This window comes from Giraffa tippelskirchi, chromosome 6 (genome assembly GCF_054371585.1).
Source record: "Giraffa tippelskirchi isolate mGirTip1 chromosome 6, T2T-mGirTip1v1.2.pri, whole genome shotgun sequence".
NCBI lineage: Eukaryota > Metazoa > Chordata > Mammalia > Artiodactyla > Giraffidae > Giraffa > Giraffa tippelskirchi.
Window position 1 is genome coordinate 104712924 of NC_137280.1, and position 25148 is coordinate 104738071.

The 25148-nt window shown below is 38.6% G+C and overlaps 1 long non-coding RNA gene across 5 annotated transcripts in view; it reads left to right on the forward strand.

The window, feature by feature from the left end:
- LOC145509733 (uncharacterized) overlaps positions 1-25148 on the forward strand; it is a 1421207-nt gene that overhangs the window by 1331687 nt on the left and 64372 nt on the right. The window lies entirely within an intron of this gene.

Sequence of the window (25148 nt, forward strand, 5' to 3'; positions counted from 1 at the left end):
AATGACTGTTATTTCTATTGTCCTAGGTTGGTGCTTAACACTAGAGGTAAATTTCTAGTAGATGATAGAATTTACTTTAAAGGGGCCACTTGCCAAGTACAAAGGTCAATGTTTTGAAAGTTGAGTACAAACAAAATAACAAAGACCTTGTGCAATCTCTTGCAATTTCTTGGAAAAAAAGCCACATCATGTCAGGTGGCAGAAAAGAGTCCCAGTTGTTTCCATTTTATCAGGAGTTACCACACACAAAAAAATGAATATCTACTTTATATGAAATGGAAATAGGCAAATAATTCCTTTTCACAAAGCTTGCCTATTCAGATGTAGAGTATTTGTTCCCCATGTCTTAAGTGCATAGAAGACTCAGTAGAAGTATATAAAGGGTTAAAACCACTGTAGATAGATATTAATATAAATGAATGGCTGTTTACAGTGCCAATATTATGGCAGCATGCCAAATCCCTTTCAGTGAACTCCAAGAAAATGACCCCATTCTGTGGTTATGTTAGAATTTTGTTGTATGGAATATTGCTCAAAGTAAGTGGGCTGTCAGGTGAAAGTAAGAAATCTTTGACTCTATTCCATTGGAATGGAATTTGATTTGTACTACAATCATAAAATGTAGTCTAGCAGAGCAAGATACCCTTCTATGGGTTCATGAATACTGATCTATTTTTTACATAGATCTCAGAAGCTAACATTCGGAAATGTGCTCACGCAATATGTCACAATATGTTGTTTAACAAAAATATAGAAAAAAAAGTCATATCTGCCACAAATGAAAAGTGTCAGTAGTGCATCAGCTGCAAGTTGTTCACAGGCTTCTGACTTGGCAGTTGGCTGAAGAGAACCACTTACTTAAGCAGTTCCTCACGGTTAGATTCTGTTTGTTGCTTTTGGCTCCAGTGCAAAGCTGCTTTCAAAAGCAGGTGACAAAATGAGTTCTATAAAGGCTCAAGTCTATGACCTTATTTCAGGTCATTTGTAACTTTACAGATTGTTGCTAAAAAACATAAGAGCATTCATAGGCTGGTGGAGTTTTCTTAACCTACCTGTATAGGGTGGTTCTCAGAAAGACCCTTGCGATACTTTAAGCTAGACTGCCTGGGTACAAATCATGGCTCCACCGTCTCCAAGCTGTTTGACCCTGAGCAAGTTACTTCAAGCTTGCCATGTCTTGGTTAGTCATCAGAAAATCCTTGAGTCCTTGTGAGTTGTGAATATGTAAAGGGCTCAAAATGAAGTCTGGTATACAGAAATGCTATATAACAGTTGGCTGGTGTTATTAAGATTTATTTAGAGGTTGAGAGAGTGTTTCTAAAAACTACAGTGGTTCTAGCTGCTTTCCAACATGTGGAAGAGAAGGAGCATTCGTTGATGTTGCCAACAGCTGGGGAAGACCAAGATGATGGACTACTCATTTCTCTATTCTCATATTTCCTCTTTCCCCTCCACATTTCCCACATTTCTGGGAAAAGCACCTAATGGGGAGAACAGTTTGTTTGCAGGAGCCTCCCACGAGGTGTCTAAGAGATGGTGCTTGGTCTGAATCTCATTCTTCAAGGGAAATGCCCTGAGTCTTCCTCAACTCAGTGGGAATGATCAAAATTTCTTTTGATCATTTTTCTGGAAATTTCGGCAAATCTCATCCCAGATTGTAAGCATAATAAATGTGAATACCATCTTCTTTTATCTCTCTTGTGAAATAGTTAAGGAGTCTGAGATTGGTCCTTACGTCTCCAGGCTTGTCTTCAAAAGTCGGTCCTAAAAGAGGTAGACAGCCTTCCTGCTCCAGGAACAGGCTGTATTCTGTTAGCATTCCAAGAAGATGTTAGCATTCCGCTGATAACCCCACAAGTGCTCTCTGTAGGGGACTGGGCAGTGCTTCGTGGATTCCTTCACCCCAAGCAGGAGGGTCTGGGGAGGCTTGGGGAGCATTCACCCAGAGTGTGAATGGGTTATATCACTTTGTATAACTTGCCACACAGGCTCTGTTTAACATTCAAGTAAAATTACAGCAATGGGGGTGGGAGGGGTGCAGGTGGAGGATGGGAAGAGAGAAACTTAAGTAAGCTATGGTGAGGACAGCATAAAGGTCAAAATTGTAATATTAAATAAATCTTACAAGATTTTATAAACCCTAATTTATTGTCTATGTGCAACTGACATTTTAGCTCTTGGTTTAATACCAGACACTTCAAAGTATTCTTGTAGAAGAATGGTTGATAACCCTCTTACACAGTATAATTGGAATTCTGCATGTTAGAACATTTGGTTTCTGAAAGATTTTTGTAAATGTTAATAGCTGTCTTTTAAAATGGTGTAAGTGTGAAATGCTATGAAAAGCAAAGGTTTAAATGTCACTCTGTCTATAATTTTCATATTGTAAAAACTAAATAAGTTTTTAAAAATGGAAAACTTAAAAGCCTGCTACAAGTTTGAAGACATCAATGCATTCATTCTTCCTTTTTGACACGGATATGACATTTAGCCAAAATGAGCCAATTTTAGAATTAAATGTAATCTGTTTTTTCTAAAATTTACTATTGAACATTTAGCCTAAACTGAAAAGCAATTATATTTACAAAGTTCCCCACTTTTTTTCCCCCCATATTGCACAAGATTATGGCTAAAGATCTGTCTTTAAAGCATGTACCTGACAAGCTATCCTGGTCTATGTGGTAATTGCCATCTGTGTTTTTGTTCTTGACTCCAGGCAGTCTGGCCAAGGCTTTACGGGTAGTAGTAAAGCCAGGTCACTTCCCCCAGCATGACCAAATGATTGCGCCGTTGCAAAAATTGAAAATCTCCCCCCTTCCTTTTTTCTCTTCTTTTCTTTTATTCTCTGGTTAGCTTTCTCTTCCTTTTAAATATTTACTGCACAGGAGGAAAAAATGTTCATTTTCCTCCCTTAACTCTACTTGGGAATCTGAATTCTAAATCACCTCCAGTGATGCAGTCTGAGTATGCAGTTCAAGAAAGAGCAGCCTATTAAAAAACAACAACAACAACAAAAAACGTAATAAGCCTAGTTCACTCAGAATTGCATCTGGATGTTACTGCTCAGAATGCATTTTGCCCACATACTGCTTAGTACACTAGTACAGTTCTAAATAGTCAGATTGGTTATGTGGGTGCCATTAGAAATTGGTTACTCTTTGTAAAGTACCAAAGGTTACAGAGGAAGCAATTAATAAAAATGGAAATGAGATGGCATTTATGAATTTTCCCATACCTCATCACACTCATCACTGCATTTCAATATGTTTTGCTTATTAAAAGAGAAAGGAGCCCAGTTACAGCTCAAACGCCAGAAGTACACACAACTCATCCTCCAACTTCCCTCTGTTCCTATGAGCACATACTCTGTATCTCGGCGTTGTTTGCCTTATGCAACAGAAGAAAGTCAGTTAGTAGCACTGGTTTAATGTACAATAAGGCTCTTTTCATAGCATCATTTGTAACATTCATTGATTGTCCCACAACCTTTAACTCTGTGAATAGAAACTAGTTCTAGGCTAAGCCACTATTAGAGTCAGGAGGTACAGTGTTGGTCAAATTTAAACTTTTCCACTGGGTTAAATTCAGTTCAGTTCAGTTCAGTTGCTCAGTCGTGTCCGACTCTTTGCAACCCCATGAATCGCAGCACGCCAGGCCTCCCTGTCCATCACCAACTCCCAAAGTCTACCCAAACCCATGTCCATCGAGTCGGTGATGCCATCCAGCCATCTCATCCTCTGTCGTCCCCTTCTCTTCCTGCCCCCAATCCTTCCCAGCATCAGGGTCTTTTCCAATGAGTCAACTCTTCGCATGAGGTGGCCAAAGTATTGGAGTTTCAGCTTCAACATCTCCTTCCAATGAACACCCAGGACTGTTAGAGACAAATATAGTTCGATCCCCTTTCATATTAACTTTGACCTTAATAATATACTTTAATATGATGTCACATAAACCATAAAATGGATGTTCTACTTCCTCCTTCTCCGTAGACAAGAAAAAAATAGGCATCCTTCTATATGAAAATGTTTGGTTTTTTTGAGGTGGGGCAGTCATATCCTGGGAAGGGCCTTAATAGATGATTCACCCTCTTATTTAATTATGACACACTTACAGTGATTCTCAAACTTGAGCCAGCATCAGAATCACCTTCAGGGCTTGTTAAAGCACAGATTGCTGGGTCCCACTCCCAGAGTTTCTGATTCAGTAGATGAGGCTGAGGGCTGAGAATTCGCGTTTCCAACAAGTGCCCAGATGGTGCTGATGCTGCAATTCCACACTTTGAGAGCCACTGAAACTGTGTGCTTTTCCTGCACCCAAGGCGGAAGATAACTGGCGTTATAGGTGACAACCATAATGATATAGTTATAGTCAACAACCCTACATAGCAAACCTACTAAGTCCCTAAGTAGGGACATATTTTATATCCTGGTTTACAAGAGAGATAAATTACGTAAAACCAGACATTCATTAGATGACTTACAAAGATCATTTCTAATGGCATGGGTCTGAAACTGCTTTAAAATTTTTCCAGCTATGTTATTGTAGACATGCCCTATTTGGAACCTTGATTATCCATTCATTCCTTTTTGTTTCCTGAAAAACAAAAATGCTAATAGCTTCCATTTGTTCACTTCTTCTTACACTCTTACTGGCTCTGCATTGCATCGATCCCATCAGTCTACCTCATTCAACCTTCACTGCAATCAGTGAGGAAACTTTATAATTCCCATCTGACAGATCTGAGGATATGGCTGAGAGAGATAAAAAGAGGACATTTGGAAATAGTGCTTTAGATACTCTACAAGTTAACCTTGGAATAAACCAGGCCACAGAGAGCATTGTCACCAGCTGACTGATCTCTTTTTATCCCCTGTGCTTGGCATAAAGCAATCAGCCACGTTGAGAGACCTTATGAGAAACAACCCTGTAGCTCGTTTGCTGCTTTCCTGTAAGGATGTTGTCAAGGACATTATTTACTTCACTACACGCTACAAAGCGTCTTCTTTGTGAGGACCTGCTGGAGAAAATTCTCTTGGCTCTCCACTCCAAAACAAGTTGTTCCTCCTTACCCCTTGGTTTGAGCTACAGAACATGTCAATCATGTATCCAAGTATGTCCTCTTTTGGCTTTACTTTTTCTTCTTCCAACATCTACATAATAATATTTATTTTCTGAAATGCTCTCATGTTCTCCACAATAAATATGACTAAGACAATTTCAGGAAACTGATAAACTTTGTGTCAGCTTAGTTGAGCTTATTTCCTGCAGGAAGATGCTGCTGTTCCCACTGAAATGGTGAACAATGACAGGAAGTAGGAGTAACTGTGAGGGGAGAAACAAATGCCTTAGGACCCATATATGTTCAAAGGGCCAAAGAGGATCTGTGCACATGTGATTTATTGAGAAGGCTTTGTAAACTGTCATCATCGTGCTTTCAGAATGTATGTGCTCTCCGCGTCCTTCTCTCATGCCTCTTCCCCTTGAAGGTAATAGTTCTTTACATCCTTGTCACTTTCCCTCACAGAAATGGTGGGCAGGGAATTCCTAGATTATTTTGTCAACAAATAATAAGCCTTGAATTAAGTTGGTAGAAGGGAAGGGCACTGCTTGATTATATGCAAGACTATATACCACAGAGTAAGGAAAAAAAATCCAAATATGTTTAGTTTAAACCATTTAAGAAATCTTATCTAGCTTCCTTTTAAAATATGTGAGAACAGCTTCTAGCAGGTTGCCATTCAACTATGTCTTAGGGCAAAGCCAACAAAGAAAGGGAGACTCTCCCCAAAATTCCCTAAAAAATTGTAAAAGGAAAAATAGCAGTTTAACAGTGGAGAATTCTGGTAGGTGCCACACCTATCCAACTTAGCATCACCAACAGTGAGATTAGCAGCATCATTGAAAAAGTACACAAGGACACAGTACCACTTATCATTTGCCTTGTATTTCTTACCACCACCACCATCAGCTCCCCCACCCCTGCTAAAGATAGCTAGACAGATAGATATCCTAAATTAGTGATGAAACATCAAATCAAACTGAGTGATATTCAACAAAATAAATGAACTATACTCTTCAAAACAATATCATAAAGATGAAGAAAAGTTAAGGACACATTCCAGAATAGGGTAGAATAAAAGTCATAAAAACTAAATGAAATGAAAGATCCTAAATTGGATTCTGAACCAGAGACAAAATTATTCTACAGGACATCTTTAGGACCATTGATTGGCAATATTTGAATAAAGATCTGTAGATTAGATAATAGTACTGTATCAGTGTTTAACTTCCTCTTTTGATCATTGTATCATTGTTATGTGAATGAATATCCCTCTTCTTAGGAAATACACACTGAACTATTAAGGAATAAAGAGACACTGTGTCTGCAACTTACTCTTAAAAGGTTCAGAAAAATCATATAATCATTATATATATATGTATGTATTATGTGTCATTTTAACCCATATTCATTTTACATCAAATATATATATATCTTTATATCTATCTATATAAAGTTAATATCTACCTATATAAAGTTAATATCTATCTATATAAAGTTAATATCTATCTATCTGAAGATATATATATAGAGAGAGAATATTAAAGTAAATGAGATAAAAATGTTTTATCAGAGATAAACTCCTGAATCTGGATGAAGGGTATACTTTGTACTATTATTTGTTCTTTGAACTATTATTGCAGGTTTTCTGTGTATTTGAAATTATCACACAATACAAAGTTTGTTGTTGTTGTTGTTGTTTTTAAGAGAAGAGCCATAGTAGTCTCCTAAGCAATAGTGAATGAAGAGTTGTTTGTGATATGGCAAAGCACATAGCTGTGAAGTAAGGTCATTCCCATAACAAACATCATCATCTGTAAGGACACCTAGTGAAAACCACTCTTTTTCATGCATAGACTTGGGTAAATCCTTTTTAGAATTTTTTGAATCCTTTTTCAATTTTTTGAGTTTATTATTTACACAAGCATTCTCAGATGATAGCAATGTTATGCATGCCATCTTTAAAACATGCTTAGACCTCAAAAAGCCCTTCCCCCATGCTCTAAAAACATCAGAACATACCAGAGCTTAGGAGTTACCAGCTGGAGTCATAGATCTGTTTTCTCTGACAGGGGTAGTGCCATTAAAATCCAATAGGCCCATGTGAATGTGAGGCAAACATTAGCTTCAATTTTTATTGTGGAGCTTGATAGAAAAGAACATTTGTTCCTTTTCATTCCTGAATGTTTTCATGGTGACATTTCTCAATCCATGGGTTTAGGAGTGGCTGTGTGTGTGTGTGTGTGTGTGCGCGTGTGTGTGTTTACTACTTTCTTTTCCCTCAAAGAGATCATCCAGTGACCTTGAAATCTGCACTGGCATTTTGCTGGCAGGAAGCGGAACTCTCTCTTCTCGTTTGCAAAATGAATAACAATTTGATCATCCTTAAACTTCTAAAAGGTTAATTATGCTCTCTCTATGAGTACTGAATAAAAACCTGTTTTATCTCTGCCCAAATGAAACCCACAGGGCTCACCCTCCCTCTAACTCTGCCAGGAGACCAAGTCCTTCCGGCTGTCAATTAACCACTATCAACTCCTAGATCTGCGTGAACTGCAGTAGATTTTCTCATCCAAAAACTATGACAGCCCTCATTTGCTAGAGCTGTGCAGTGACTTTAAAAATGTCTCAGCAGGAAAGTGTTATCTGGCTGCAGGTATGATGGAAAGAAAAGAGAAGCAGGAGGAGTGAGCCAGAGAGAAAGAAAGTGAAAGATAAAAAGGTGTTAGATTACTAAAACTTCATTTCACATAAGAACAAAGTAGCAAAATAAAAACGCATGCACAGATAAAAATAACCACCATTAAAATTAAAAGCAAATTTTAAGTATTTGAGCTCTTTTGCTAGCAGAAGCATTAGATTTTTGCTGATTGGACAATCCTCAAAGAGGGTACATGTCCCTGTTCTCAACTATAAAAGCACCTGTGGGGCAGCACTTCTGGGAAGGGTAGTGGGCAAACCTTGTACAGAAAAGGTTCAGCCTCTACCCCTCCACAATTTAAAACTTCTAAGCTACTACTGCTTCTTAACCATAAACAGCCTCTTTAGTTACAAGTCAGAAACCATATATTTAAAAAGAAGTCTAAGAGAGTTATATTTCATGTTTATAAAACCTCATTTTTCAAAGGACAGTAATGGTAGAAATGGCAACCCACTCCAGTGTTCTTGCCTGGAGAATCCCAGGGACGGGGGAGCCTGGTGGGCTGCCGTCTATGGGATCGCACAGAGTCAGACACGACTGAAGCGATTTAGCAGCAGCAATGGCAGAAAATGTGGGAGAGGGGCAGAAATCCCTACTTTCTGCCTGATACTCATGGCTCCTTGTTTTAATAACTTTAAGATTGTAACTTGAATAATTTCATGTAAGCCAACCAAACCTTATTAAATGGAATACCAAAAAAAAAAAAAACAGAAGAAAAGAGGGAACAAGCAATATACGTTTTTCTAAAGGAAACTTGTTACAATATACAACAGTTGATATATTTTAACAGTGATGTAATTATCAAGATGCTATGTAGGGCCTGCTGTTTTAACCAGACTGAAGTGGGTTACTGTGTGTGTATAAAAAGGTCTCTGTGTAGCTTTACACCCACGTTCAGTGTGCAGCAGAGTAAATACTGGTGGGGATGGGGCACCATCTCTCTGATTTCTGTAGCAACTCCTCTGTAAGAAGATCTAGTGGAGACTACTACTTTCCAACGATTTCATGAAAACCAAAATTATTTTCACCAAGAAGCTCTCATGCCAAATATATAGTGCTTATTGTTCTTCTTCCTGGATTTGTGTGTGTATATGTATGTGATAAAATACATATAACATAAATTAACCAGTTTGACCATTTGTATAATCCAGTGGCATTGAGTACAGTTATAATGTCATGTTACTATTACCACCATCCATCTCCAGAACTACTTTATTACTATTTAAGGTCTCTCTATGTGTTTCTTTACCAGTGGACCCTTTGGTCAAGTTGACTAGAGTACATTTCTGTTCTTGCTATTTAACAAGCCTGACCAAAAGTCTCTTCTGTTCCTTTCCCTTCTATATCCACTTCCTTCCAATGTCTCTTTTTGTCCTTCTAAGCCCCTTTCCTTCTTGTTTCCTCTTTCCTTCCCCACTGTCTATGCCATAGACATACTGCTACAGCCCATCCCAAAGAAGATCCTAGAGAACTGAAGAGAAATAATACAAAGAGTTTTTTTTTTTAAATAGTAGCTTTATGGAGGTATAATTTACATATCATAAAATTTAATATTTCCAAGTGTAAAATTAATGATTATAAGTATTTTCACAGAGTTGTAAAATCATCACCATTGTCCAATTTTGGAGTATTTTTATAGCCCCCAAAACACCATCAACAGTCTTCTCCCCTTCCTTTCTCCCTCTTGTCCTAATTCTACCTATCTGCTTTCTGTCTCTATTGATTTGCCTATTCTGGACTTCATGTAAATACATTTTCAAGATACAACAAATACAATATGTGACTAGCTTTTTTCACTTGCCATAATGTTTTCAAGATTCATCCATATTGTTGTATATATCATTACTTCATCCCATTTTATCATTAAGTAATATTCCATTGTATGTATATACCATGTTTGTTTATCCATTCATCAGTTAATGGACATTTGAATTATTTCCAGTTAGGGATAAACATTGTCTACAGGTATTTGTGTAGACAAGTTTTCTTGGACACATCATGTTTTCAGTTCTCTTGGGCACATATGAAGGAGTGGAATTGCTAGATCATATGGTATAATACAGTGCATTTACTTTCCTCTTGGGAGCATTTAATTGCTCCCTTTTCCTTTCTGTGATATTTTAAGATGTTCAGGTTTGGCTTCTATCATTCTCTATTCTTCCTTTTATTTTTGTTACATGAAACTGCTTTCAGTACACCTTTCCATTTTTCTCTTCTCCCTGTTTTTACTTTTACTAATTAAGTTCATTTTTTTAAATTTATCCTTAAATCCCTTTACTATATTCCTTTTATCATTATTTCCTTCTCTCTCCCTATCACTGATAGTGTTTGAGGAAAACCTGCTTCACCTAGAGGAAAGTGAGGTTCATGTGAAACATAATCTCATGAAGGAGTTCTATACAGTAAGAACTTCAGAAACAGTAAGAGAAGGACATATTCAGGGGTGTATAGATGTAAGATTATTAAAGCTTGTATTTAAATGACCATTGTGGTCATATTTTTATTCCTTTGTTTGACAAGTCTGACTGGAAAACTTGATGTTGACCTGCAGTCTCTCCCACCCATCCATCCAAAGTGCAAATATAATGTGACTCCCAGGTAATTGCTGCAGCCGCTGCTGTAGGGTATGTCACCACCAGCGGCACTCACCCTTTGCCTCGGGCACCATATGGACAGTGACAGGCAAATCACCCTGATGAGATGAAGAGCTGTAAGTGGGTTGAGGAGGCCTTTGACTTGTCCCAGCCACACCACTTCCCGGTAGGACGTGCCTCTGTCTTATTCTCACAGTAAATGCAAGTTTGAAGCTGAGAAGCACCAATTTTTGCTCAGGGAGATGATTCAGTATTCTCCAGGTTTTTGACAGCTGACAAATTAAAAACCAGATGACACCATTAACAAGCTCTAAATAAGCCAAGATGTAGAGCAATAGAAGGCACCAAAGCACCTACTATACAGCCATTTGCAGTGTGAGCTTGAGAGAAATTCAATGATAATGACATTGATGAAGAGGATGCTGATGACCTCAGGGATGCTGGGCAAGATTCAAATCATTAACTGGAAGGCAGCAAATTCTGTTTCTTTTAAACATTTCCAGTGAGTCTTCCATTTCCTCCATTTTTTGTCTTCAAAATTCTGAAATTCCTTCTAATTCCAGTTAACAATTTGAATCCTACCTAGCAAAGCTAAAGGATTCATCATTATCTTCACCAGCATAACCATCACACTCACACTAAGCATGGCCATATATTAGATGTGACCGGTTTCATGGGTACCTTTATTTATTTATTTTTTTTCTGACCATGTTATACATCTTGCAGGATCTTAGTTACTAGACCAGGGATCAAACCTGGGGATCTGACAGTGAGAGCTCTGAGTCCTAACCACTGAAGTGCCAGAGAATTCCCCATGTTTAACTTTAAAGCATAGTGTCATCAATTTTTAGTCAAACCACAGAGTTTATACCATTACTGAGATATTTGTTTACAAGCCCATTGTTGAGCCTTTCAGACTGTGAAAGGAAAAGCCACACAAAGTCATATTCCTGAAATTCATTAAGGTTACTATTTTGTTAAAGCCTCTGGAAATTTTTCGGGACTAAAAATGACAGAGAGGGACCTGAATCCGAAATTGATTGGCATTGCCCTTTACTTACAGTTCTGATAAATATCCAGGATTTGTGCCTGTAGTAGATGTGAGCAGTAATGCTTTTTATTTTTACTTTCCTACTCTTGATTTGCCAGTATACTGAACCCCCTTTCAAACAAAGAAGTGGAGCCAGTAACAATCAGAAATTTTTGCTCTATGAGTGCATCCTTCTCTGCGTGATCAGACTTGAGCATGAGAGGTCTGAGACAAGCACAGGGTTGCTGGACTTTCTGACTGAGTTGTTATAGAAAGTGCACATTCAAAAAGTTTTGGATAACACAGCATGATGTGAATTGCTACCATACATATCACTGACTGGGACTAAGCCAATCAACACTAAGACTTGAACCGCCTTCAGGGAAACATAGCTGATGGACCAGCGATGGTGGTTAGCAACACACAGAGGCTCAGCAATGACACCTGATGAGACAGATTAGGAAGCAGTTTTAGATGTTCTTAGTTTCATTTCTCAAATTTTTTAGCTAGCCCACATAAAAAATGTATAAGAGAAACTTGGGACATTTTGAGGCAATGATGGGAAGTGGCACTATGAGCGACTTTTATTCTGTTCTTATCAAGGAAGAAATTACGGAAATGAAATCTTCCCTAGTGTCGGTGTTAACAGCTAACCATTCTGGTCACCAGTTCTGATGTACAGGTTTCTCCCCACATCAGGCAGTTCTCAGACACCAGCTGGGTATCCTACAATTCAACACAGTTCTGACACTGTCTGCCTGGAGATACTTAATAGCAGTAGATCCCACAGGTTAAGGGCTCAGTCCTAGAAGCCTGCCCCCTTCCCCCCAATTCAGATGCCAGTCACAAGTCCAGATTGTCACATGTGCTTCTGACCAACTGGTTATAGATCAGAGATTCTAGACACACTCTCCTTGGGATTGATTAATTCTCTAGAGCAGCTCACAGAACTCAAAGAAACACTTTACTTACTAGATTGTGAGTTTTATATAAAAAGAGATAACTCAAAAGGAAGTGCAGTGTATGAGAAAAAGGTGTGGCATTTTCATCCTCTCTGAGTTAGCCATCTTCTTTCCCCACATCACCACATGTTTACCAACATGGAAGCTCTCTGAATTTTTGGCAGGGAGAGGCTTTATTTTATAGATACGATGGATTAAGCCACTGGCCATTGGTGATTAAAATTAATTTCCAATCCTTCTCCCCTCCCTGCAGTCCTATGGCTTAGGTGCTTACAGTTTTTTCCCACTAATATGCATATTCATGAAAACAGGGAGCTAACTGGGCAAACACTATGAGGAAAAGCCATAGGGAACAGCAGAGGGAACAGCATTTGGGAACTCTTGAGACAGAAGAGAGCTTGATGTGCTGAGCAGCTGACAGCAGTGTGGCATTAGGATTTGTCTAGAAACACAGATGCCCCCACCTCAGAAAACAGAAGCAAGGAGTTGAACAAAAGAATGAAAACATCATTAGGAAAAAGAGTCCCTACTGTGCAAAAAAGCCCAGATATACAGAGGAAGGGTAGGCACTCAGAAGCAAGAAATTGACTTTCATTGCTCTGCAAGACACCCAAAGAAACATGTTCTCATTAAGTTTCATGATTATTTTTTGCTCTCCATTTTCTTGATAAGATCAAGTGAAAAAACACTTACCTTTACAAAATTCAATGAGAGAAAGCTATAAGAAGAGAGTTGTTTTAGCATGAATCAGCAAAGTCTGCATCAACACCTTCACAGTTTCTGCCGTTGTTAGGCACTTGTTAAGCTTAAAATGTCATTCTTTGTGATAAAAAAAAAAACAATGAACAAAAACATGTCACAAATGAATTATAATCCTTTTACTTAACACATTGTTCTCTGGATTCACTGTTTGTTGAACCAGTGTTATTGAGAATGTCAGTTAAAACAAGAAATCACCAAAAAAATGTACATGTTAATCTCAAATGTTTTAACACTTATTTGCCATTTTTTTCTAATATAAAGCTAAGATCAGGGGCCTGAACATTGGTTTCTTTCTAAAATTTTTCCATAGGAGAAACTTAAACGTGTTTATGGAGAAATATGAATGCAAATCACTTCTAGATTCCTAGGATCAGGATTTCCCCCCCCCAACAATGTTCATAGCTGTCTCTTCCATACCTGTACATGCATACTAAGTCGCTTCAGTTGTGTCCAACTCTGCAACTCTATGGACTATAGCCCCCTTTCTCCATGGGATTCTTCAGGCAAGAATACTGGAGTGGGTTGCTGTGCCATCCTCCAGGGAATCTTCCCGACCCAGAGATCGAACCCACATCCCTTGCATCTCCTGCATTGGCAAGCACATCCTTTACTGCTAGTGCCACCTGTGAGCTTTGTGGTGAGGGGGTGGTAGCTCCTGGATACTGATGGACAGGGCTGGCCCCTAGAATAGCTGTGAGACCTGGATTTAGTGGCTGCCAGGCACTAGTGGGTAGAGTCATCACCCAACATATTGTGAAGCCAAGCCGAAGTGCAGGGGTGCACAGGGTTCTCAGCAAGCCTCACCACCAGGTGCTAACAAGTTAGATGGAGATTTCCAAAATGTTGCCCACCAGTGCTGGTGTTAGCAAGGTAGCCTGCAATCACAAAAATGACTTCCTCCAGTGTCTCAGTGTCCAGGAGCATCCCTGCTGGTTTCTGCCTCTCTAGCAGATGTTTCAGTATTAGTAAGTAGATCCCCTTCACCCATGGTCCATGCACTTTCAATATGATGTTTTTGTGCTGTTTTTCAGGTCAAATGAGTTTACACATGAGCCCTTTAAGAGTGGGTTTTTGGTTCCCTGTGGTCCTGTAGTTTTCTTATGTCTGTTTCCTGTTGACTTTCAAAGCCAGATATTGGAGGGACTCATCTCTCTTGTACAAGATCTGTGAGTTGGGATGCCTGATACAGAGCTCAAATCCCTTGCTCCTCAGGGAAATTAACCATATCTTGTTGGTTGTTCCCACCTGTGGACTGCCATGGCTAAGATATCATTTTTTCCTTGATGTGGCCATATCTCTGATTCTCCTACCCATCTCATTTCTGACCTTTTACCCTTTTTTGTGGAGACTTTGTTCATCCAGTTTTCAGACCTTTTTCAGACAGAATGTTCTGTACGTAGCTATAGATTACCTGTGTCTATGGGAGGAGGTGCGTTCAGGATCTTCCTATGCCACCATCTCATCGTATTACGTCTATTTTAGTAGTTCTTCTTTTCTCAATTGTTTGAGAGAACAGGGTAGAATAAGGAAAAAAGAGGATGAACAAAGCTAAATAGTAAGTGACCATTGTGACATACTTCTAAGATATCATTCATTTAATACCCAGATTTCTTTAACAATGATGGAAAATGTCATCTGCTGCATTTATACTTTCATAATAAGTAATGTAACTTCATTGTAAATAATTGCAACAGTACAGAAAAGTGTAAGAGAGAAAATAAAAGCACTAAAATCTCCTAACCCATTGACAACTACCATTAACATTAATTTATATATGATATTCTGCATGTATAAATAAGATTTTGATCATGTACTGACTTCTTTCTCTGTAAATAACTCTGTACTCAGATTTTCACCTTTGCAAAGGAGTATGATGTATGTGGGGAGAAGGAAATGGCAACCCACTCCAGTATTCTTGCTTGGAGAATCCTGTGGACAGAGGGGCCTGGAGGGCTGCTGTCCATAGCGTTGCACAGAGTCAGACACGACTGAAGCAACTTAGCATGCATGCATGCGTGATATATGTAGGTATACCATCAGGTGCCAATTTTTTGATGGTCTTTCAGGGACTCCTTTTCACAAATCCAACTGAAAATAAATACTATGATACAGATACAATGATGTTCTATTACAAACATCCTGGCATTGAGACGTGTGTGTGAAAGTGTTAGTCGCTCAGTCATGTCCGACTCTTTGCAACCCCATGGACTGTAGCCCGCCAGGCTCCTCGTCCGTGCAACTGTCTAGGCAAGAATACTGGAGTGGGTAGCCATTCCTTTCTCCAGGGGATCTTCTCAACCCAGAGATCAAACCCAAGACTCCTGCATTGCAGGCAGATTCTTGACCATCCAAGCCACCAGGAAAGCCCAGCTTTAAATACTTATCAATTCCATGGAGGAGGTAAAAAGATACTATTTTATTTAGGGCATACATGTATATGCACCAAAAGAAAAAATATGAGACAGGACATTGAGACATACCCATTGAGATGTACCCTGTCTCATATATTTTCTCTTGGTGCATATACATGTATGTCCTAAATAAAATGGTACCTTTTTTACCCTCTCCATAGAATTGATAAGGATTTAACTAAATTGAATTTCACTGATTTATTGCAGTGAACTGCATTGAGTTGAATTAAAGAGAGCCACATGGAAATTGTTGAGCAGTTATTTAAACATGTCTCTACTCTTGTGGCAACATGGTGCCCTCAGGTCTCATGGATTTAACAACAAAATACAAAGACTGCTAATCTTTTGAGATAGCAAAATCTCTTAAAGGTCCATTCTAATGAAAAATGTGCTGTTTTATCAAAAATGTCCAAAAGCAAATAAATTATGCAACCATGACTCTCTCAGTGGTTGAATGAATCAGAGATAAAGAATTTTTTGAAAGTTGTCTTGATAGGTATACATATTGACTCTCAGAATTGTCACTCCTTCAAACCTTAATCTTTTCTTAAAATCCTATTCCTTCTAGAAATAGAATCACTGCTAAAAAGTATTTTAATACCAAAATCTACAGTTAGAAGTCAGGAAATGTGGAATTAAACAGTCCAATTGTTTAGCCTATTATGACTTCTTATGGGCGGACCACTGTGAATCACTGGCTAAGGAAGTACTCTAGAATTCTGGCTCTTGGAGAAAGAACAAAGAGGATGTCATCACTCCTTCTGAAATAAGAGGGTCACCTATGCCTAATAATTGCTACTAATAATCCCTAAGGTGTATTCTTTCTCCAGCTAGGAGATATTACAAATCTTTTACTACTTTTCACTGGTTTGGCTTTTTTTTTCCCCTTCTCTAGTTAAAAGCCAGAGCTCTCTAGAACATGTCATGATTGAGCTACTGGAATGGACCCTGCAAAGGACTCTATACTTGAAGAGCACCCTAATAATCTTCAGAAATAAGTAGGCATCCAACATGACAGGGGATGAAGATGTGTATTCTATCTGAAAAGCAATTCCACTAAATGTAATGGGGCCTGGGAGAAAAAAAAAGATAAACTAGAGCTCTTTCATCTACAAAATCAAGATAAACAAAAGCAGTGGAGAAAACTTAAATCCCTATTGCTCGTAACAGGCCACCATCTGGCTTCCATAAATCCCTTGGAAGTGGAGGAAGCATTTCAGGTGCTAAATGGGACAAGGGTTACAGCCCATATGTTGAAATCAGTGCATTTACAGATAGCTATACCATTAGTTTCAGTCATTTGCAATGGTGGCAACAACAGCTATTGCTTCCCAATAATCATTCTCCTATTATTTAGTAACAAAATCCTGACTTTATCTAAGTCTTTATAAACGCAGATAGACTGTTTTTTAGCCACCCTTTCAGTTAGATGTGACCATGTAATGAAGTTCTGGCCAGTGATACAAAATCAAAAATCTTATATAATATTTACAGAAAGTTTCCTTATAAGGCAGGGACTGAGCCTTTTTTTTCAATCTTTCCTTGTCCTGCTATACAGAATATAAAAATAAAAACCCTCGTAAGGAAATGGACCAGAAAACTAGAAGGAACTATGCCAGTCCTTGACTCACTACTTTCAGATTTACTTTAATTAGAAGACAATTAAACTTTTGTATTGTTTAAGCCACTGCTGTTTGAGGCCTCACTACTGTTTACTGCTGAAACTAATCCCAGCTAATACAGATTGGAAATATATACAGATTTATAGACTGCCCAAATGTGCTGGCAGTGCAGAAGAACTCGTCAAGGTTGTTTACATAGGCTAATGGAAATGACTTCAACCAAACTGCCCTCGTAAGCAAAAGGGTAAGCAGGTGCCAATGGACACGGGGTGCCATTCCCAAAGGCCAGGAAGACAATCACTCAATTCCCACCCCATCACTGGGCTGAACACAGCCTCATGAAACTTCTCAATTCAGCAAAGATTCGGGCCAATACTGCCAACTTTTAAACAGGACATAAGCTGAGAAAGATATTAAATGAAGGCTCTATAGCCATTTTTCTCAACTTTTTAATTTGATAACCACTTCTGGTAAAAATAAAACCTCCAGGCCCTCACCCTTGAGGTAATGATACATCCCTAAAGGGTTATTACCACCACCACCACCACCACCCCCCCACACACACACACATACCATACCTATGGAGAATAGCTAGAACAGAGCTCCCATCGGCTGCCTGGGTGCTGCCAAAGGTACTCATTGAGGGGAGGGAGGGTTATTCTATGTGTATAAAACAGTTCTCAACATTTTTTTTTTCTTCTTTAAGAAATAGAACGGATGATATTCACAGTGTGAAAACACCCATGGGCATGCCTAGAGTGAAAAGAAATTCCCAGCTTGCTCATTGTAACTCCATCATTTTCTATCCCACTCAAGAAAGTACATACAAACTGGGATAAGAATTATAATATTACAAACCATATAATAATGTAACAACTTTGAATTCCTTTAATATAAAAAGATACTAAGTCATATCAAGCTTTCATAAATAACTAGTCTCAGTTAAAGATCATTTGTAACAACTCTCATGAAAACAACTTCAACAGTGCTGTGGCACCTCCAAGAAAAGTCACTCATTTATAAAACTCATGCTGTAATTGTACTGAAGACTCTAAACACTCCTCAGTGATTTCCAAGCTGATAAGAGGCTTCCAATATGGAAAACCATTCACCAGGTAAATAGCTGAGCAAGCTTCCCATGCAAATGAGTTCTGAATAAAAATCTCTTTAATGGTAATAATGAGGATGCTGATCAGAGCCAATTATTTGAAGCTTCATAATTTGTATATTAACTAAACATCCTCATAATTAAGCAAGTTAGCCTAGGGAAAAACCATTCATTAAAGGCTCTAGTGTATTTTGTTTTTGAATTTGCTGCTCTAAAATATTCCTATGAATAGGAAGTAAGCTTGTCTGTAAGTAACAGGAAGCTGAAAGGAGAGACCTTAAACAAATTGGCAGTGTGATTATCATTACTGTCATTATTTTAATATAACCGGAAGTCTGGAAGTAAGCAGTCCTGAGTTGATATCGTGGTCCCAGTCAGCTCTTTTCTATTTCTATTCAGCACATCCTCAGGGGAAGCCCTCAAAGTGTGTGAAGATGGCTCCTCCACCCCAACTTCATACCCCATTTCCAACAAGAATGGGAAGGCCAAGGGCAGCCACCAGCTGAGTTAAGTTCATTTCTAAAGTGTCTGCCTAGAAGCTCTACCCAGCAACTCCCACTTACATATTGGTGGCCCAAACCATCACATGGTCACCTCTAACTACGAAGTGGGGTTGGATGGAAAGTAGTGAGAGTGATGGTGAGAAGGGGTGAATAAAGTCTGATGAGAACATTTTTCAACAGGACAATTTTCCCCCAAACAAAATCAGGGTTCTATTAGGAAGGAAGATGGGAAAATTGAACTTCGCTAAGTAACCAGCATGGTAACCAGCATTGCCAGTTACCATGAAGTGTTCAGAAAGGTAAAGGAAGATCATAACTGAAGAACCCCAAAATCCTCTTTTAAAGAAAAACATATTTGAGTGTATCTATAGAAGCCATCAAAATCACACACAGAAGACAACCCATAACATCGGGATACAGGCTTACCTTTCTTTGGAACCAGAGCAAAGATTTGGAATCTATGCCTGTCTGGACATGCCCACAGACCCAGAGAAGATGACCCTGTAGAAGTCCAGCTGTCTTTAGCAACATAACAAATGTGAGGATATTGTGTTTCTTTTAGTAAAAGATGAAGGAAGGCTGAAATGTAACTCTTACTAATTGAACCTTTCTTTGTTTTTCATTTACCCTTAGAGCATCCTTTTTGTTTTAATTTAGACCTCTCTTTTCTCCTTTGTATGATTTAAAAAATTCTGAAAAGGTGCCATTATCATTTTTTAAAAATATTTTTTCCTGACCTGTGTTCTGATAAGTTTGCCCTTCTTTACAAGCCAAACAGTGAAGGTTTCCATTTGTCAGTAGTGGAAACTGGCTTGACATCTGACAATCAGTCTCAGTCCTTTCCGGTCTACATGTCAGTAACAACTGGAACAATTCTGGAATTAGCACTTCGCTGTCAGGTTTTTTTTACTGATGTTTGAAGCACCTCCTCTTTTGGGAATATGATATATTGACTCTGCAGAGCTGACAAAAGTGAAACGTTGGTTTTATGCCAAATTCACCTTTCAGATATGTTATAAGTATAGATCTAAGCATCTGAAGAAAGAATAATAGAGCTTAACCTCGTATTAGAAAATTGTGAAAAGCTGAATTTAAAAGTTCACCTAAGAAGAGATTTTTTTAAATTATTATTAATCATCAGAAAATCTCCATTTCAGGCAACATACTGAAATGAACAATAGAAATACTTTATCCTCATGTAGTATTTTCCCAACCAAAATAAAAATGACAATTAGCTAATATTTACAATGACCCTTGAAATAAGCTTAAACAAAGATTACATCATTTTTACAGTAAATTGACAAAATAGTTGAACATGTTCACTAAAAGTTACATATTGTAATCCTTTTTGGTAGGAAAATGAATCATCTCTTCTTAGTCTGTGGTTCGCCTGCGATATTTTGCCACATTAAAGCAACACACAAAGTGTATTGTTTTCTTACCATGAGGGCATAGATGTAAGAAGTCTCCAGCTTTCTTGTCAGAATTGCTTAACTGCTGATTTGCCAGTGGAAAAACTCAGGATAAACTATGTCATTCCTTGAATCTCTGTTCAACAATATGTTTACCATCTTTGTTCACAATGTACACAAACATGATTAAAGTACAAGCACCAACTCTGTCCTCATATTCTGAAACCTCTATGCTGTCTATTCACTGAAACAAATGCTCTCCTAATCTTCCCCCCTTAATTAAATAGATGTAATATATCTACAAAATACATGCTGAAGTGGGTCAAAAACATATTCACTTTTTATTTATCGGCCAGTTTGCTATGCTTAAAGCATTATTTTCATGAAAATATTATGTTGAAAAACATACCAAGCATAATTTTTGAGAGAATGAAACAGTGACACAATCATAAGAGCCTTGTCAATCTTTTCATATTGATCACAGATAACCACTTTTTCCCATGTAATTTGGGGTTTTTTCAATTAATGATTTTTAATTGTTATGAAGTACACTTAACATAAATCTTAACCATTTTTAAGGGCTTCCCTAGTAGCTCAGTTGGTAAAGAATCTACCTGCAATGCCGGAGACCCAGGTTCAACCCCTGGGTCAGGATGATCCCTTGGAGAAGGAAATGGCAACCCACTGCAGCATTCTTGCCTGGAGAATTCCATGGACAGAGGAGCCTGGTGGGCTACAGTCCATGGGATCGCAAAGAGCTGGACATGACTGTGTAACTAACATTCACTTTTTTCAACCATTTTTAAGTGTACAGTTCAGTAGTATTAAGTACATCCACATTGTTTGCAGCTATCACCATGATGGTTGCTCAGATAATAAAAAATCTGCCTGTAATTCAGGAGACCCAGGTTTGATCCCCATGTCGGGAAGATCCCCTGGAGAAGGAAATGGCTACCCACTTCATATTCTTGCCTGGAGAAGTCCATGGACAGAGGAGCCTAATGGGATACAGCTCATAGGGTCACAAAGAGTGGCACAATACTGAGTGGAAAAAAAAAATCACCATCATGCATCTTCAGTACTTTTTCATCTCCTCCAACTGAAACTTTATACCCATTTAACATTCCTTTCTCCAGTGCAGAACCTGCATAAAACACCATTCTATTAATATTTTCTGTCTCTACGACTTTGACTCCTCTAGTTCAGTTCAGTTCAGTCTCTCAGTTGTGCCTGACTTTTTGCAACCCTATGGACTGCAACACACTAGGCTTCCTGGTCCACCAACTCCTGCAGCTTGGTCAAACTCATGTCCATCGAGTCAGTGATGACATCCAACCATCTCATCCTATCTCATCCTCTTCTCCTGCCTTTAATCTTTCCCAGCATCAGGGTCTTTTCCAATGTGTCAATTCTTCCCATCAGGTGGACAAAGTATCAGAGCTTCAGCTTCAGCATCAGTCCTTCCAAAGAATATTCAGGACTGATTTCCTTTAGCATTGACTGGTTTGATCTCCATCTTCTCCAACACCACAGTTCAAAAGCATTAATTCTTCAGTGCTCAGCTTTCTTTATGTTCCAACTCTCAAATCCATACATGACTACTGGAAAAACTGTAGCTTTGACTAGGCGAACCTTTTTTGGCAATATAATGTCTCTGCTATTTAATATGCTTTCTAGGTTTGTCATAGCTTTTGACTCCTCTAGGAACTCATATAATTAGAATCATACACTATGTGTCCTTTTGTGAATAGCTATTTCATTTAACACACATCCTCAAATTGCATCCATGTTATAGCAGGCATTAGGATTTCCTTCCTTTTTAAGGCTGAATAATATTCCATTTTCCATATATACCACATTTTTTATCTATTATTTGTCTCTGAACACTTGGGCTGTTTCCAACTTTGGTTATTATGAGTAATGCTGCTGTGAACATGGGCATACAAGTCTTTGATTTCAATTCTTTTGTTTCCCATGCATTTTTAAATAGGAGAGGTGAGTATTGGTAGTTATTTCATATGTAGGAGTAAAACACTTCATAAATATTCACAAAAATAATTCAGTCTTGTGGATAGTGAAGTAAGGGTAAAGACAGTGGAAAGAATAGACTCATCTCAGTGAGTAGACTCATCCCAGCTTCATGAGTAAATTACCTTATGAGAGATATTTGAGCTATAGTTCTTTTATCCGTAACCTCTAATTATGTGACTGTCTCCATTTCCAGCCTGGTTTAATGGGTCTAATCAACTCAAGACTTCTCACCAAAACTTATGTGAAAGTTTGTAATACTCTAGGGCCTGATTCGAAGTTCAAGGGATTTGTTGTTTTCTAAGTTTTCTTTTTAAGCTCTGAGATTTCTTTTCTCACTTGTAAGGAAGGGAAAACAAGACATTCATATGAAAAGCAATTGGCATTTTTCAGAAGTAGTTAATACAAAAATAGAGTGTTCCAGGGCATAATCCTTGTGGGTTATATTCTTTCTGAAAAGAAAAATGTCTTCACTTGTAATATCACTGCAAGTGTTGTGAAAATTTGCAGAGTATCATAGTGTTATTTTTCAAAATTGTCCACTGATGAGCTCTTCTTAAAACACAGTTTAGCTAAAAGAATCTCAACGAATCTGTTATCCAAGTGAAGGTTTTTCCAATTATAGTTTACTCAAAGAGAGTTGTATGCATGTGTGCCAGGGTGAATGTTTTCCTCTATATTGCTCAGTGAACATCTTCAACTCTTTCCCCCGTTTGATTCATGGCTAAGAGTCAAATTACCAGTTTGGATGACTCCTTCGTTCAAATAAGCTACATAATTGCAAACTTTCCACTTCATTTTCTGTTGAATAAACACAGAGCTTGTGTTAAGGCTGTGGTTTTGCAATCTGACCAAGCCCACTCTCCCGTCCTGGCACAGAGGCCACTGACCCCCTGCCTCCCGGGCCTGGCAGAGCATCAGGGATGATAGAAGAGGCTGGCGGTGGTAAAACAGATTCAGGCAACTGCTTTTCTCAGGGTTGCAAGATGTGGCAAATTGCTGGGCTGTTTGCCTTTCCAATCTGTGATTGGTTAGCACCCTGATGGGAGGCATGTAGGAGGCATCTGATTGGAACAGAAAGTTAACCTTTATGCTGTGTATTTTATTTCTGATTTATATTTATAATTCTGCCTCTTGCTCCTCTTCCATTCCTGTGAAATTGAAGCATACAGACAGCATGCCTGCATGCCTAGCCTTTGAGCCACTGCCTAGTGATGTCTTTGGGTGCTTCAGTTTCTCCATCTATAAAATGGGTGTTACAAAACCATTACCCCTAAGGTGAGTTGCCAAGATTAAATGAATTAATATAGTCCAGATGCTAAGATCGGTCCCTGGGACATGGTGAGCTCTGGACACATGTGAATGAGTATTATTATTATTATCTACCTTGGGCTCTGGCCCTTGACAACCTCCACAGTTTATCTCACTGCTTTGATCTTTCCGTGGAACCCGCATATGTGTTCTGATTCTGGGTCTCTTCTGTGGCTCCAGGCCCTTGCAGCTTGTCTCATTCTTTGAGGGAACTTCTGCTCAGTCTGACCCATTCCAAATCTTTCTTATCACATTCTCCCAGGCCTCTACCCTGTTTCCATGACCAGCTGTCCCATGCAGTTCTAACATTAACAATATTCAAGGTTTGGCCTTGATGAAAAGCTCTTTTTCTTACTGCTTGACCTGAGGGGTGATTGGCAGGGGAACATGTGGTTTGGATGTTATCTACAGGATAACCTCCTAATATGATGAAAAACGAGGATGGGAGAGCCCTGTACCAACCCTTACACCCGTCTCCCTTCAGATCCTCCTGGATAATGAATGTGGGGTTGAAGCTGTGTCTCTTGTCCTGAATCACACAGGATGTCAGTAACAGAGCCAGGAATTGGGGCCAGCTCTCGGCTTTCCCATGGTTATATTCTACCCACTCAACTATAATGCCAAAAAAAGAAAAGATACCACAGACATTTCATCAACCTGTCTCTTCTGTCAAATTGCGTTATTCTCAAATTGTGTAAGCCTTATGTAAACAATATCGCTTCACACATGGGGTTCCATAAGTACATTTTCTGTGTGTTTCTCACACAGCAGGTTTTCTATGGATGGGTCTATAAAAAGTGCCAAGATTTCAAACTTAAGAAAACACTTAAAGGGCAGCCGTCCAGCAGCATTAGAGTCATTTTTTGCCCTGAGGCACAGGAGCGTAAGTTCTCTGCAGCTGGGCTGTCATAGGTGGTACTCATTATCCGGCGCTTGGAGCCAGATCAGGTCCTGAGTCACAGGGACCCAAGTACTGATGGATTTGACTGACTTTTGAGGTTTATTCTTTTATGCTTTCTGGCTGCATTTTTCTTCTTTTTTGTCACTCTTCTGCTCCCTCGATTGCTCATTCACCACTCAGAATAGCCATTAGCTCTCCCCTCTCCAGCCTCTCCCCCACCCCTGGTCTCTCTTAAATATCCTATAATACTGCAAGTTCACACATGTTTATTTGAAGTTATTCTGTCTAGGGAAGGAGAGTCTCTTTTAAAACTCCCTTAAAACACCCAAATTCATTACATAAAAATGGTCCTCCTATCTGTCTGATTTGTGTTTATAAGGTTGCTGAATTTTTATTGTATTTTGTGTAAAAGATGGAGTTTCCTCCTACCAGTTACTAGCTACAAGTCATTAAATTAGCTTTTACGATAATAAAATGGAAGCATTTAATTGATTGTTAAATAATTTAAAGCAGGCTCACTAAGGTATACTGCCACAATTTAATATGTTGTACCATAAAATGAAGATGCTAAAACTCTGACAAAGAACAGCTTTGGAATTCAGCAGTAGTTATTATAATTTATATATATATTATGCTGATTAAAACATTATGTTAAAAAAATAGACTTTCCTGCCTCCAATCCTTTCTCTGTCCAATCTATCTCACCCACAGCTGCCAGCTTAATCTTCAGAAACACCACATTAT